Source organism: Nyctereutes procyonoides, unplaced genomic scaffold (assembly GCF_905146905.1).
Source record: "Nyctereutes procyonoides isolate TBG_1078 unplaced genomic scaffold, NYPRO_anot_genome, whole genome shotgun sequence".
Classification (NCBI taxonomy): Eukaryota; Metazoa; Chordata; class Mammalia; order Carnivora; family Canidae; genus Nyctereutes; species Nyctereutes procyonoides.
In genome coordinates, this window is record NW_026575047.1 from 44,794,293 (window position 1) to 44,808,404 (window position 14,112).

A 14,112-nucleotide genomic window follows, 5' to 3' on the forward strand; every position below is an offset into this window, starting at 1 on the left:
CAAAAGAATTTTGTAAAGCAATGTGTCTCTTTGCAAATTTTAAAGTCAGCATGCTAATTTTTCATTCCACAATTAAACAGTTGCAAATTATATAATTTCTAATCTACTAAAATAGTGGTATTTTTAAACTGTTATACCACTCTTTTAAATGTATCTAGTGGAATCCAAATATAGTGAGTTGATGTCCATCTTTAGCCTTTTAAGAAGTACATGAGCAAGCTCTTCTTCAAAAAGCAAAAACTTTGTCAATTCCCTCCAACCAAAGATGATCAGCAACAAGTAGAGTTTACGGACTCATTGCAAGAAGGAAGAACATTTACCATGGGGAACCATAGGGCACATCCAAGTGGCAAGGTATTAGAAACAACTCAGAGAATTTAGGTTTGTGTTAGGTGCTTTCTGGGAGAATTCAAGGAAGTGGGGTTCTGCTCTGAATTGGATGCTGTCAAGGACCAATTCTATGTTGGGTTAAATAAAGCTTAGCTAAAAGGATAAAATAATAGAGAAGGCTAAAGCTTTAAATGGTAGAGAAGCAATCACTTATAGTAGCAAAGAGAGCAGAATTATATTAGTTTACTATTGCTTCAGACAAATTACCAGAATTTAGCAACCAGTTATTAAGCACCATTGTCTCAGAATGTCTGTGGGTAAGGCTGTAGCATGACTTAACTAGATCTTCCACTTAGTCTCACAAGGCTGCAATTCAAGTGCCAAGGGGCTGCATTCTCATCTGGAGGCTGGACTGGGAAATAATCCATCTTCAAGCTCCCTCTAGTTGTTGGTAGAATCCATTTCTTTGAAGCTTATAGAATTCATGTCAGTGTATTCTTCAAAACCAACAAAGAAGAGTCTTTGCTGCTGGAGACTCTGCCATTAGGGAAAGCCTAGACTTTCCTCCAAAGGGCTCCCCTGATTAGGTCAAGGCCACTCAGGTAAGTCTTCCTTTGATGAATTCAAAAATCACCTGATTAGGGACCTTAATTACATCTGCAAAATCCCTTCAGCTTTGCCACATAATTTAAAATAACCCTCACCCTTATCAGATTCAATTTGTTAGAAGCAAGTTACAGGGCCCACTCACTCAAGGGGAAGGGATGATACAAAGAGGAAGTGAGAATCAGGAGGCCCTTTCTAAGGGGTATCTGCCATAAAGATGTTTAGCATCACTTTGGTTTGCTTGTTGTCATCCATGCTTACACAAAATTATAATGTGGTCCTATTTCAGGGTGCCTGGTTGGCTCAGTCAGTTAAGTGTTTACCTTTGGCTCAGGTCAAGATCTCAGGGTCCTAGGTAGAGCCCCAAGTCAGCCTCCCTGCTCAGCAGGGAGTCTGCTTCTCCTTCTCCCCCTCCCCTTACTCATGCTCATTCTCTCTCTCTCTTTCTCTCTCTCTCTCTCTCTCTTTCTCTCTCTCTCAAATAAATAAATAAAATATTAAAAAAAAATAATACAGGGGATCCCTGGGTGGCTCAGCAGTTCAGCACCTGCCTTCAGCCCAGAGCATAATCCTGGAGTCCCGGGATTAGGTCCCGCATCAGGTTCCCTGCGTGGAGCCTGCTTCTCCCTCTGCCTGTCTCTCTCCTCTCTCTCTCTCTCTCTGTGTTTATCACAAATAAATAAATATTATTTTTAAAATAATTTAAAAAATAATACAGTGGTCCTATTTCTTTTCTGGCTCATATTGCCTCAATCAAAGATTGACCCTAACCCTTTCTGATGCTGGTGTACTGTGAGAACATCAGGTGCTCAGGAGAACACCATGGCTGTGAGTGCTGGGTCAACTTCTAACAACACTGAGGCCAAGCTCTTGGAGTCAGGCCAGCCCCCAGATGTCAGAGGCTGCCTCTTTCTCACTTTTACATCTTTTCTTTATTCCTTGAATGATTATTTCTCTTCCACTTCCCCCAAACAACCGTATTCTGATGTAACCATTTATATTCTTGAAAATCTTTAATAGACCATTCCACCAGACTGTCCAGCAACCAAAATATGAATATAAATTGAGCCATACATATTTTTTGTATATGGCTAAGTGTTCAAAATAAATCCTTTCAGCTTGAGTTAGCATTACAATGATGATTAGTACACAACTGACAGATGCAACATAAAGACATACATCTTGACATATAATTTTTAAACATATAAAGTAAAATTCTACCAAAATGTATCTGCTAATGAAACAAATAGGCTGGTTTTATTTCCAATTAACTCATGCATTCACAGATAAGTGTTAATAACTGCCAGCATAAGAAAGGTTCAGCCTCAGTTCCATTTCTAGGTTCTGCTTGTATATCTGCAAGCACTGAGAAACCATGTTCATGCAGACACATAGGTAGACATGGGAAGAGTATCATTAAGGTAATGTCATTCAATTCTCTGAACTTCAGAATTACATGCCCGTTGCGAATTAGTTAAATCAACATATGTGAAGCAGTACCTGGGGGTGTGAGTGGTGAACCTCTTTCAATGGAATACAAGGCAATTGAAATGGACAAGTTTATTACTCACAGGCACTGGAGGACGTACTCAGCACATTCTGATATGCCATACAGGGTGAGGGGAAGTCAGAGAGTGTGGTTGTTACCTAGGGAGAGGCAAATGATACCTAAAGAAGGGCTAGCCCATATAGACTGCTTGGCCACACAAAATGATGCTGATGGGTGCCTGGCTGGCTCAGTCCTTGGAGCATGTGACTCTTGATCTTAGGGTTGTGAGTTCGAGCCCCACAATGGGTGTAGTGATTACTTAAAAATAAAATCTTTTTTAAAAATTATGCTGGGGGATCCCTGGGTGGTTCAGTGGTTTAGTGCCTGCCTTCAGCCTAGGGCATGATCCTGGAGTCCCACGATTGAGTCCCACATCAGGCTCCCTACATGAAGTCTGCTTCTCCCTCTGCTTGTGTCTCTGCCTCTCTCTCTCTCTCTCTCTCTCTCTCTCTCATGAATAAATAAATAAAAATCTTTTTTAAAAAATTATGCTGAAGCAGTAATATTTTGTAGTAGTTTAGCTAGATTCTCAACAATATGATCTAGCACCAACATTATTCAAACAAAAAGCGCTTGGCTGACTCAGGAAAGCCTGTGACTCTTTTTTTTTTTTTTAAGAGATTTTAAATTGAACACCAATAAAAAATTAATTTATAAAAAAATAAAAATAAAAGATTTTATTTATTTATTCATGAGAGACACAGAGAGAGGCAGAGAAAGAAGCAGAGAGAGAAGCAGGCTCCATGCAGGAAACCCGACATGGGACTTGATCCCGGGACTCCAGGATCATGCCCAGGGCAGAAGTCAGACACTCAACCACTGAGCCACTCAGGCGTCCCTAAGCCTGTGACTCTTGATTTCGAGGTTGTGAGTTCAAGCTTCATGTTGGATGTAGAGCTTACTTTTTAAAAAATGACTCAAATACATTAAAACCAATTGTAAGGGACACCTGGGGGGCTCAGTGGTTAAGTGTCTGCCTTTGGCTCAGGGCGTGATCACGGGGCCTCAGGATCAAGTCCTGCATCAGGCTCCCTACGAGGAGCCTGCTTCTTCCTCTGCCTATGTCCCTGCCTCTCTCTGTGTGTCTCTTGTGAATAAATAAATAAAATCTTAAAAAATATATATAGTTTTAAAAATGACATAACAGATAAAGGACTAGTATCCAAAATCTGTAAAGAACTTACCAAACTCAACACCCAAAAAACAAAGAATCTAGTCAAGAAATGGGCAGAAGACATGAACAGACATTTCTCCAAAAAAGACATACAAATGGCCAATAGACACATGAAAAATTGCTCAACATCATTTGGCATCAGGGAAATACAAATTAAAACCACCATGAGATATCACCTCACACCTGTCAGCATGGCTAAAGTTAATAACTCAGGAAACATCAGATGTTGAAAAGGATGCAGAGAAAGGGGAACCCTTTCTCTTAGACCATTGGTGGAAATTCAACCACTCTGTGTGCAGAGTGCAGCCACTCTGGAAAACAGTATGGAGGTTCCTCAGAAAGTTAAAAATAGAACTACCCTATGACCCAGGAATTGCACTTTCAGGAATTTACCCAAAAGATAAAAAAACAGTGACTTGAACGGGCACATGCACCCCAATGTTTATAGCAACAATGCCTACAATAGCCAAAATATGGAAAGAGCCCAGATGTACATTTATAGATGAATGGATAAACAATATATATAATGGAATATTACTCAGCCATCAAAAATAATGATATCTTGCCATTTGCAATGATGTGGATGGAACTAGAGGGTATTATGCTAAGTGAGCTAATTCAGTCAGAGAAAGGCAAATACCATATGATTTCACTCATATGTGGAAATTAAGAAACAAAACAGATGAACAAAGAGAAAGCGAAGGAAAAATAAAATAAGATAAAAACAGAGAAGAAGGCAAACCACAAGAGAGTCTTTACTATAGGAAATAAATTGCTGGAGGGGAGGTGGTAGGGGGGTGGGATAATTAGGTGATGGGCATCAAGGAGGACACTCCATGTAATGTAATGAGCACTGTTATATGCAACTAATGAATCACTAAAGTCTACCCCTGAAACAAATAATGCTCTATGTGTTAACTAAATTGAAGTTAAATAAAAATTTTAAAAATTAAATTAAATTGGGGAGGTAGGGTTGGATAGGATAACTGGGTGACAAGTATTATTGAGGTCACATGATGAGATGAGCACCTGGTGTTATACTATATGTTGGCAAACTGAATTTAAATCAACTTTTTAAAATATTAAATTAAATTTAAAATAAAAAATAAAAACACAGTTTTGGCACTCAACCATTAGGGTCATTCACTGTCTCAAACCTAACACAAATATTTTTTAGTCAATTCCTTATAGTTAGCTTAAAGACTTGTACACTCAGCGTAATATGCCACAGTAGGATTCAGGATGGGCAAGAGATAGGAAAATAGGGATTGAGGAAGATGAAGCTTTCAACTCAAAGGAGCTCCCAAGAAGATCAATTTTAGAAAAGAGTGCATATGAAAACATAGGATCTGGAAACTGATTCCCATAAAACAATCCCCATACTTTATAGAATGTATATGCATGAGTGCTCCAATTAAAAGATAATAATCTAAAACATTTGAAGATCTTTGTATCTGAAGAAAGATAAGAAATTGATCGACCTGCTAAAAAAAAAAAAAAACAAAACAAAAACAAAACAAAACCTCACACTTGGGATGCCTGGATGGCTCAGTTGGTAGAGCTTTCGACTTCTGATCTCTGGATCATGAGTTCAAGCCCCATGCTGAGTATGGAGTCTACTTAAATTGAAAAAAAAAAAAATGCCCAAGATAAGTCACTCATGCTAGGCCATGTCACCAAACTGGGACTTAATACATAATCAAAATCCAGTTTCAACCTCCCCCAGAAATGTAGTCTTAACCAGTCGGTCAGGAATTTTCTGGCCAACACCAGTAAGGTAACTGTTACATGGGCCCTCTCGACCCCCCACAAAAGGAAGATGAAGTTATCTGCATGATGAAACCCCTTCTCCTTCCCCTTAAGACAAAGTAACCCAGCCTGAAATAATCCTTTCTCTTCCTTCACCTTCCTTGCCTCACCCTCATTCCTATTAAAAAAACAAAACACTTCCATTTTGGGACGCCTGGGTGGCTCAGCGGTTAAGTACCTGCCTTCAGCTCAGGGCGCGATCCTGGAGTCCCGAGATCGAGTCTCACATTGGGTACCCTGTAAGGAGCCTGCTTCTCCCTCGGCCTTTGTCTCTGCCTCTCTGTGTGTGTGTGTGTGTGTGTGTGTGTGTGTGTGTGTGTGTGTCATGAATAAATAAATAAAATCTTTTAAAAAAATCCATTTTGTACAACTCCTTGGATTTCCCCCTACTTGCTGGATAGGATGCTACCCAATTCATGAATCACCTAATAAGGCCAATTACAGCCCCTCAGTCGCCGCCGGCGGCCTGCCTCGCCGCCCACACGCTCCGCCACCGTCCAGCAGAAATGCTTCGATTACCCGCAGTCCTCCGCCAGATCAGGCCAGTGTCCAGAGTCCTGGCTCCTCATCTCACTCGGGTCTATGCCAAGGATGTAAAATTTGGTGCCGATGCCCGAGGTGTAGATCTCTTAGCCGATGCTGTAGCCGTTACTATGGGGAAGAACAGTGATTATTGAACAGAGTTGGGGAAGTCCCAATGTAACAAAGCATGGTGTGACCGCAGCAAAGTCAATGGACTTCAAAGACAAATATAAAAATATTGGCGCTAAACTTGTTCAAGCCAATAACACAAACGAAGAGGCTGGGGATGGCACCACTACTGCTACTGTCTTGGCACGCTCTATTGCCAAGGAAGGCTTCGAGAAGATTAGCAAAGGTGCTAATCCTGTGGAAATCAGGAGAGGTGTGATGTTAGCTGTTGATGCTGTAATTGCTGAATTTAAGAAGCAGTCTAAACCCGTGACTACCCCTGAAGAAATTGCTCAGGTTGCTACAATTTCTGCAAATGGAGACAAAGAAATTGGCAACATCATTTCTGATGCAATGAAAAAGGTTGGAAGAAAGGGTGTCATCACAGTAAAGGATGGAAAAACACTGAATGATGAATTAGAAATTATTGAAGGCATGAAGTTTGATCGAGGTTATATTTCTCCATACTTTATTAATACATCAAAAGGTCAGAAATGTGAATTACAAAATACCTATGTTCTACTGAGTGAGAAGAAGATTTCTAGTGTCCAGTCCATTGTACCTGCTCTCGAAATTGCCAATGCTCACCATAAGCCCTTGGTCATAATTGACTAAGGTCACCTTAAGCCCCAGGTCACTGTGCCCTGCTTCGGTGCATTCCAGCCTTGGATTCAATAAGTCCAGCTAATGAAGATCAAAGAATTGGTATCGAAATTATTAAGAAAACACTCAAAATTCCTGCTGAAGATGTTTATGGAGAATCTCTGAATACACTTGTTTTAAATAGGGTAAAAGTTGGGTCTTCAGGTTGTGGCAGTCAAAGCTCCCCGTTTTAGTGACAAAGCTGCTTAAAGATATGGCTATTGCTACTCATGGTGCAGTGTTTGGGGAAGAAGGATTGACTCTAAATCTCAAAGATGTTCAGCCTCATGACTTAGGAAAAGTTGGAGAGGTCATTGTGACCAAAGATGATGCCATGCTTTTAAGAGGAAAAGGTGACAAGGCTCAAATTGAAAAACGTATTCAAGAAATCATTGAGCAGTTAGATATCACAACTAGTGAATATGAAAAGGAAAAGCTGAATGAATGTCTGGCAAAACTCTCAGATGGAGTAGCTGTGTTGAAGGTTGGTGGGATAAGTGATGTTGAAGTGAATGAAAAGAAAGAGTTACAGATGCCCTCAATGCCACAAGAGCTGCTGTTGAAGAAGGCATTGTTCTGGGATGGGGTTGTGCCCTGCTTCGATGCATTCCAGCCTTAGATTCAATAACTCCAGCTAATGAAGATCAAAGAATTGGTATCGAAATTATTTTTTTATTATATATTTTTTTGGTATCGAAATTATTAAGAGAACACTCAAAATTCCTGCAATGACCATTGCTAAGAATGCAGGTGTTGAAGGATCATTGATAGTTGAGAAAATTATGCAGAGTTCCTCAGAAGTTGGTTATGATGCTATGCTTTTGTGAATATGGTGGAAAAAGGAATCATTGATCCAACTAAGGTGGTAAGAATTGCTTTATTGGATGCTGCTGGAGTGGCCTCTCTGTTGTAGTCACCGAAATTCCTAAAGAAGAAAAGGACTCAGGAATGGGTGGAATGGGAGGTGGTACAGGAGGTGGCATGTTCTGATTCCTAGAATAGTGCTTTACCATTCTTTTTTTTTTTTTAATTTTTATTTATTTATGATAGTCACACAGGGAGAGAGAGAGAGAGGCAGAGACACAGGCAGAGGGAGAACCAGGCTCCATGCACCGGGAGCCCGACGTGGGATTTGATCCCAGGTCTCCAGGATCGCGCCCTGGGCCAAAGGCAGGCACCAAACCGCTGCACCACCCAGGGATCCCTGCTTTACCATTCTTAATGAACTGTGAGAGGAAGCTCAAGGCTGTGTTCCTCAACCATAACTTCAGAGAAGTCAGTTGAAGGAAATGAGTAAAGAAAAGACTGGCTGATGTTTAAGAAAATCGCTATAACCATCAGTTACCGGTTTCAGTTGACAACATATAATGGTTTACTGCGTCATTGTCCATGCCTACAGATAATTTATTTTGTATTTTTGAATAAAAAGACATTTGTACATTCCTGATTTCACATACTCACTGAGCTCCCTTGTGTGCCAGGCACTGCCTCCTCCCCCAACCATCTTTATCATCAATAAACCCCCAGGTGTTCAGGTTCCCCCTGGTGTATTACTGGAAACAGCCATGGTGCGCAGAACCCACTGCACCTATCTTTGACTGCACTCATTCACTCAACACCAGTACTTGCTGACTATTGACTGTGTCTCAGGATGGCCCAGATGCTATGGATACAGAAATGGAGAAAGAAAGCCCAGTCCTTTCCCCTAGAGCAGGGGTCCTCATGGTGCAGCCTCCAGACCAGCACCATCAGCATCAACTGGGAGCTTGTTGAGGAATTCTCAGGTCTACCCCTTACCTAACGAATCAGAAACTATGGAGTGGGGCCCAACACTCTGCCTCAACAAGCCCTCCAAGTGATGCTGTCATATGCTGGAGGAGCTTGAGACCCACTGCTCAGAGGAGTTCAAAGTCCAGCCAACATAAACCAGCAATGATAATGCAATGGGGAAGGGCAGCCACTAAAACAGTCAGGAAGGGAGGCTTGAAAGCCTCAGAGGTTGGGCATCTGCCTTTGGCTCAGGTCATGATCCCTGGGTTGAGCCCTGCAGCACAGCAGCAGACTCCTTGCTCAGCAGGGAGTCTGCTTCTCTCTCCCTCTGCCTGCCACTCCTCCTGCTTGTGCTCTCTGTGTCAAATATTAGTGATATCCAGAGTCATCACAGCAACATTGGTTATACAGCAGAATTTCCAAGCCAATTTTTTCAGAAACCATGAACATTACGAATACCTTTTTATTAACAGGAATATTTGAAAAAAAATTATTTGTTACTGATAACAAATGTCCTGGGCACATCTGCTACCTTGTTAAGGTATCAGCATGATCTGACATGTGAGAGCCAGGACTGGATAATCTCATAGTTTTGAATGGGGTGAAATTTAGGTAAAAGACAGGCAGGTATGTTTGCATAGCTCTGGCACTGAGGAGACCATAATGCAAAGGATGGTGATTTGCTCGGATCCTTTTGTTATCAACAAACATTCATTCTAGGGGAAGGCCTATTCTTCGCTCCTGATCTGGAGACACCAGCCCCTTTGGACCTAGACATAAGCATCTATCCAGACAAGGCTATCAAATTCATCTGAAAGCAGTCTTCCTTACTGCTTTAGACTGCTTTGGAAGGAGTGGTCACTCAGAAGCCTTCACCAGAACAGCTGCTCAGAAGAGTCAGGTCAAGGCTTTGTCCTTAAATTAATTTGGACAGAGCTTCTGAGTCAGATCAGCTTCTGAGTACTGCAACATTTGATCCCTAACCTGTTGATAAGATTTGGTTATTAAAAATCCCCAGGGGTAGTCAGAGAATCAGATCCACTGTTAATCTCTACAGAGAGTCAAGAGAATTAACCAACCAAGTTTAATTTAATTTAAGTTTTTCTTACTGACTTAATTTAATAATTATTTATAAGCATAAAGCATCCCTCCTTATGTAAGATCTGCAGGAAATTAATTACTTTTCCCTCTAGACAGGTTATTTGCATTCTTTTCAACATTTTTTAATAGGAAATACATAATGCCTGGTACAAAATGTGAAAGCTAGAAAAGAGTACAGAAAAAAGTATATTATCTCGTTCCCTCCCCCACAGTTTCTGGCACCTATGGAAAGCATGTATACATACCTTGTTTTGGATTTTTTTTTGGGGGGTGGTATTATACCAAAAGGAGATATTCTATTTTGGTGACTGTTCTATGCCAGTATGGGAGAAGCCCCATTCTTCCTTATTCCACTGTGAGGTCATGCCTACTTTATACCACCAATCCCCCACCTACAGACATTGAAATGGCTTCCAATCTTTTGCTACCTCAAACAATGGTGTAAATTAAGTCCTTGTACAAAAATCTATTCTCCGTATGAAAGAATAAACAAAAGGCAGTAATTGAATATTATTCAACCTTGTAAAAAGGACATTTGGACGCATACAACAACACAAATGAACCCTGAGGACATTATACTTTGTGAAACAAGCCCATCACAAAGGGACAAATGCTGTATGATTCCACTGTACCTCGTAAATTGTATGTTACGTGTATGTTACCACAATTTTTAGAAAATCATTTTCTATATTCTTCTGTATTCACTTATTCATTCATGCATTTGTTCAATCATTCAATAAACCCATGTGTGCCAGAATTGGAGAATTATGTACAGATTTATCCGCAGGTTCAGGAAGACAAAAAGGAATTAAGTAGGCAAAGAAATGATGCAAGGAAATTCTAAGCAGAAAGTTCGGGATGTGAGAAATCAAAATGCCACACTAGAGAAGAAAGGATGGAGAGGTAAAGAGGAACCAGATATAAAGACCTCTGGCATCTCACTAAAGGGAAGATTTTGTTCTGTAAGAATAAATAATTATCCTGAAAGGTTTACACAGCACATCAACCACCTGACATGTATGGTAGGAGGGCTCTGGCTTCCATGTGGAAGCTGGATGGAGACCAAAGCTGAAAAAGACTCTCTCCTTGCTGCTTTCCTCCAAAGGCTTGGTGAATCTTGACCTGTCCAGAAAAGACTGAAAGGAAACAGACTGCAGTAAATCAGGGTGTATAATTCACTGCTCTAGTAGTTTTCAAGGTGTGGTCTCTGGACTAGCCACACCAGCATCACTTGGGAGCTGGTTAAGATGCAAACTCTCAGACTCTCTCCTAGCTCCATTGAGTCAGAAACTTTGTGGGGTGGGCCCTGGAAATCTATACTTTAACAAGCACAAGTAATTCCAATGCAAGTTCAAGTTTAAAACCATTCTCTATAGGATGCTTGGGTGGCTCAGTTGGTTACTGCCTTCAGCTCAGGTCATGATCCCAGAGTCCCAGAATTGAGCCCCACATTGGGCTCCCTGTTTGGTGGGGAGTCTGCTTCTTCTCCCTCTGCCCTGCCCCTTGTTCATGCTTTCTTTCTCTGAAGTAAAATCTTTAAAGAAAAAAAAAATTCTCTACAACAGAAATTACCACAAATGTCTTTTTTTTTTTTTTTTTTTTTTTTTTAATGTTTTTAATAGGCTCCAGGCCCAGTGTGGACCTCAGTGCTGGGCTTGAACTCAACACCCTCAAGTCAAGACCTGAGATGAGATCAAGAACTGGATGCTGGGGATCCCTGGATGGCTCAGCAGTTTAGCGCCTGCCTTTGGCCCAAGGCATGATCCTGGAGTCCCGGGATCGAGTCCCACATCAGGCTCCCTGCATGGAGCCTGCTTCTCCCTCTACCTGTGTCTCTCTGCCTCTCTCTCTCTTTCTGTGTGTCTCTCATGAATAAATAAATAAAATCTTTAAAAAAAGAAAAAAAAAGATTCGGATGCTTAACCAACTGAGCCACCCAGGTGCCCTGGTGTCTTTTAAATAGTACATTTATTATACCTCCACCCAACTTACCAATAAAAGTTAACACTCTGGCTCCTTTTATTTTAGTTTACTTGACATAGAAAATACAATCAAGGGGCACCTGGGTGGTTCAGTTGGTTAAGCGTCTGCCTTCAGCTCAAGCCATGATCTCAGGGTCCTGGGATCAAGCCCCTTGTCAGGCTCCCTGCTCAGTGAGTCTGCTTCTCCCTCTCCATCTGCCCCTCGTCTCACCCCACCCCACCCCACCCCCGCTTATGTTCTCTCTCTCTCTCTCTCAAATAAATAAATTACACCTTAAAAATAAATATATGATCAAATTTACCTGCCCCACCTAAAATCTATTTGCATAAACTTGTCATGAACATAATGCAAAGTACAACTGTCTCATAAATTTTATGTATGTTTTACCTTGATTGATTGATTGATTGATTTTTCCTACCTTGCTTTAAAAAACATTTGAGGCAGGACGCCTGGGTGGCTCAGTGGTTGAGCACCTGCCTTTGGCCCAGGGCGTGATCCTGAAGTCCCAGGACCAAGTCCCACATCGGGCTCCCTGCATGGAGCCTACTTCTCCCTCTGCCTGTGTCTCTGCCTCTCTTTCTCTGTGTCTCTCATGAATAAATAAATAAGATTTTTAAAAAATATATTTGGTGGCCTGTGTACATATAATTAATGTATACCATAGATTTCAAATGAGCTTTAGGAAGAATGTTAAAAAAAAAAAAATGTACCCCATGAAAGATCTGAAACTTTGTAGAGACTTAAAGACCAGAGCTTTCTAGGCCATAAAGTCAAAAAGCTTAAGAAATACATGCCTTGAAAAACCATCTGTGCACCATCCAGAAACACAGGGTAGCCAAAAATGTCCAGGGGCCTTGGAAATGAGAACACTCACAGGTCCTCATTTATTGAATAACCAGTAAATATTCCTCTGGGAGTTCAGACATTTTGCTGAAATCTGAGGAGCCCCAGAGTATCCTCCCTAGTTACAAAATATGCTTCTTGCCATTAAACAGAGTTTTGTTCAGGCCTTTGCAAGCACTACAATTCCAGTCTTCTTATGAATACATTTCATATCATAAGTGGCAGAAACGCTGGAAACACAGAAGCAGTGGGGCACAGTAAATAAGTAAATAGACAAACAAACAAACAAACAAATAAAGGCTCTGTTGCACGGTGTTGAATGAAGGGTCTTGTCTCTAGCTCCTGACCTTGGAAAGGCAGCTTTGCTCAGGTATCAAGCAGGCAGTGTTGTGCCTACTACAATGCTTGAAACAAAGCAAGCACGGAACAAGTATCTATTATTCATATGTTGAGTTCCTTCTATGCCAGGAGCACAGCAACAGATCTTGCCAACCAGTCAGTGACCATAGGCCCAGCGATATAATAACATCAGCCACCACAAGATGGCGATCATGGCGCTGAGTAATTAGTAATTAACAGTGGTTCTTGGGACTGAGTGCTTTGTCAATCAGTACTCATTCATTGATTCAGAAAATACTTATTCAGTGCCTGTTATGTGTCTAGCATCACGGTTACAGTACAAGGATCAGCAAAGGAAGACAGAGTCCCTGTCCACAAACCTTATAGTTCTAGGTGAGAAAATGGACAAAAAATCCGAACAGTAAACCATCACAGATGCTGTGATACTGCACAAGGGGAGGGGCACGCTGCTGGGGAGGAAACCATCCCTAAAGAGAGATGAGGCCAAGAAGGGGGAGCTAAGGTCCGAAGAACGGGAGTTCATGGGTGGGGGGAGGGAAGGGAGCACTCAGACAAAGGGAAGAGGCTGTCAGAGGCTCCCAGGTAAACCGGAGAACACCAAGTCCATGAAACTGGAGCCCAAAGTGCAGGGCAGCAGCATTGGAGCTGCCCATCCTGGAGGATGAGCTGGAGCCAGGTCATGCAGGGCCTCACCAGCCTTGCTCATTCAGTGGGATTTGGGTCTAGATCCGAATGGCAATAGGAGATGACTGTTGGGTTCTACATCCTGGGAGGGGAGAGAGCTGGGTGGTTAAATTGGATTTGCCTTTGACAAGGTCAGATTTGCATTCTGACAGGGTTGGATCTGTTCCAGGGATTCGACTGAAGGGTAGCCAGGTGGGTACAGGGAGACCAGCTGGAGAACCATCTCTGGTTCTGGGAAGGAAGAAGGAACCTTGGATCAGGGTGGGGGCAGTGAGGATGAAGGAGCAGGATGGAGTGGGGGTTGGATACCAGGGGTGGTGGTACAAGGAAGGGAGGCGGCAGAGATGGCTCCCAAGCATCCAGCTCAGACAGGACAGCAGATGGAAGATAAACTGAGGCAGGAGGGGGAAGAGGGTCTCAAATAGTGGTTGGGTAGTGGGGAGTCATGAGTTCAGTGTTAGACACACTGACTGTGAGGGGTTTTTGAGATATCCAGGCAGAACCATCCAGAAGGGAAAGAAACATTTGAGTCTAGAGTTCAAAGACAGAACTACATTGAGTCAACTGGGTG

The 14,112-nt window shown here is 41.9% G+C and overlaps 1 pseudogene; it reads left to right on the top strand.

Moving 5' to 3' along the window:
• The first annotated feature begins 5,974 nt into the window (after positions 1-5,974).
• LOC129510240 (60 kDa heat shock protein, mitochondrial-like) lies at positions 5,975-7,790 on the top strand (annotated as a pseudogene).
• Positions 7,791-14,112: the final 6,322 nt, after the last annotated feature.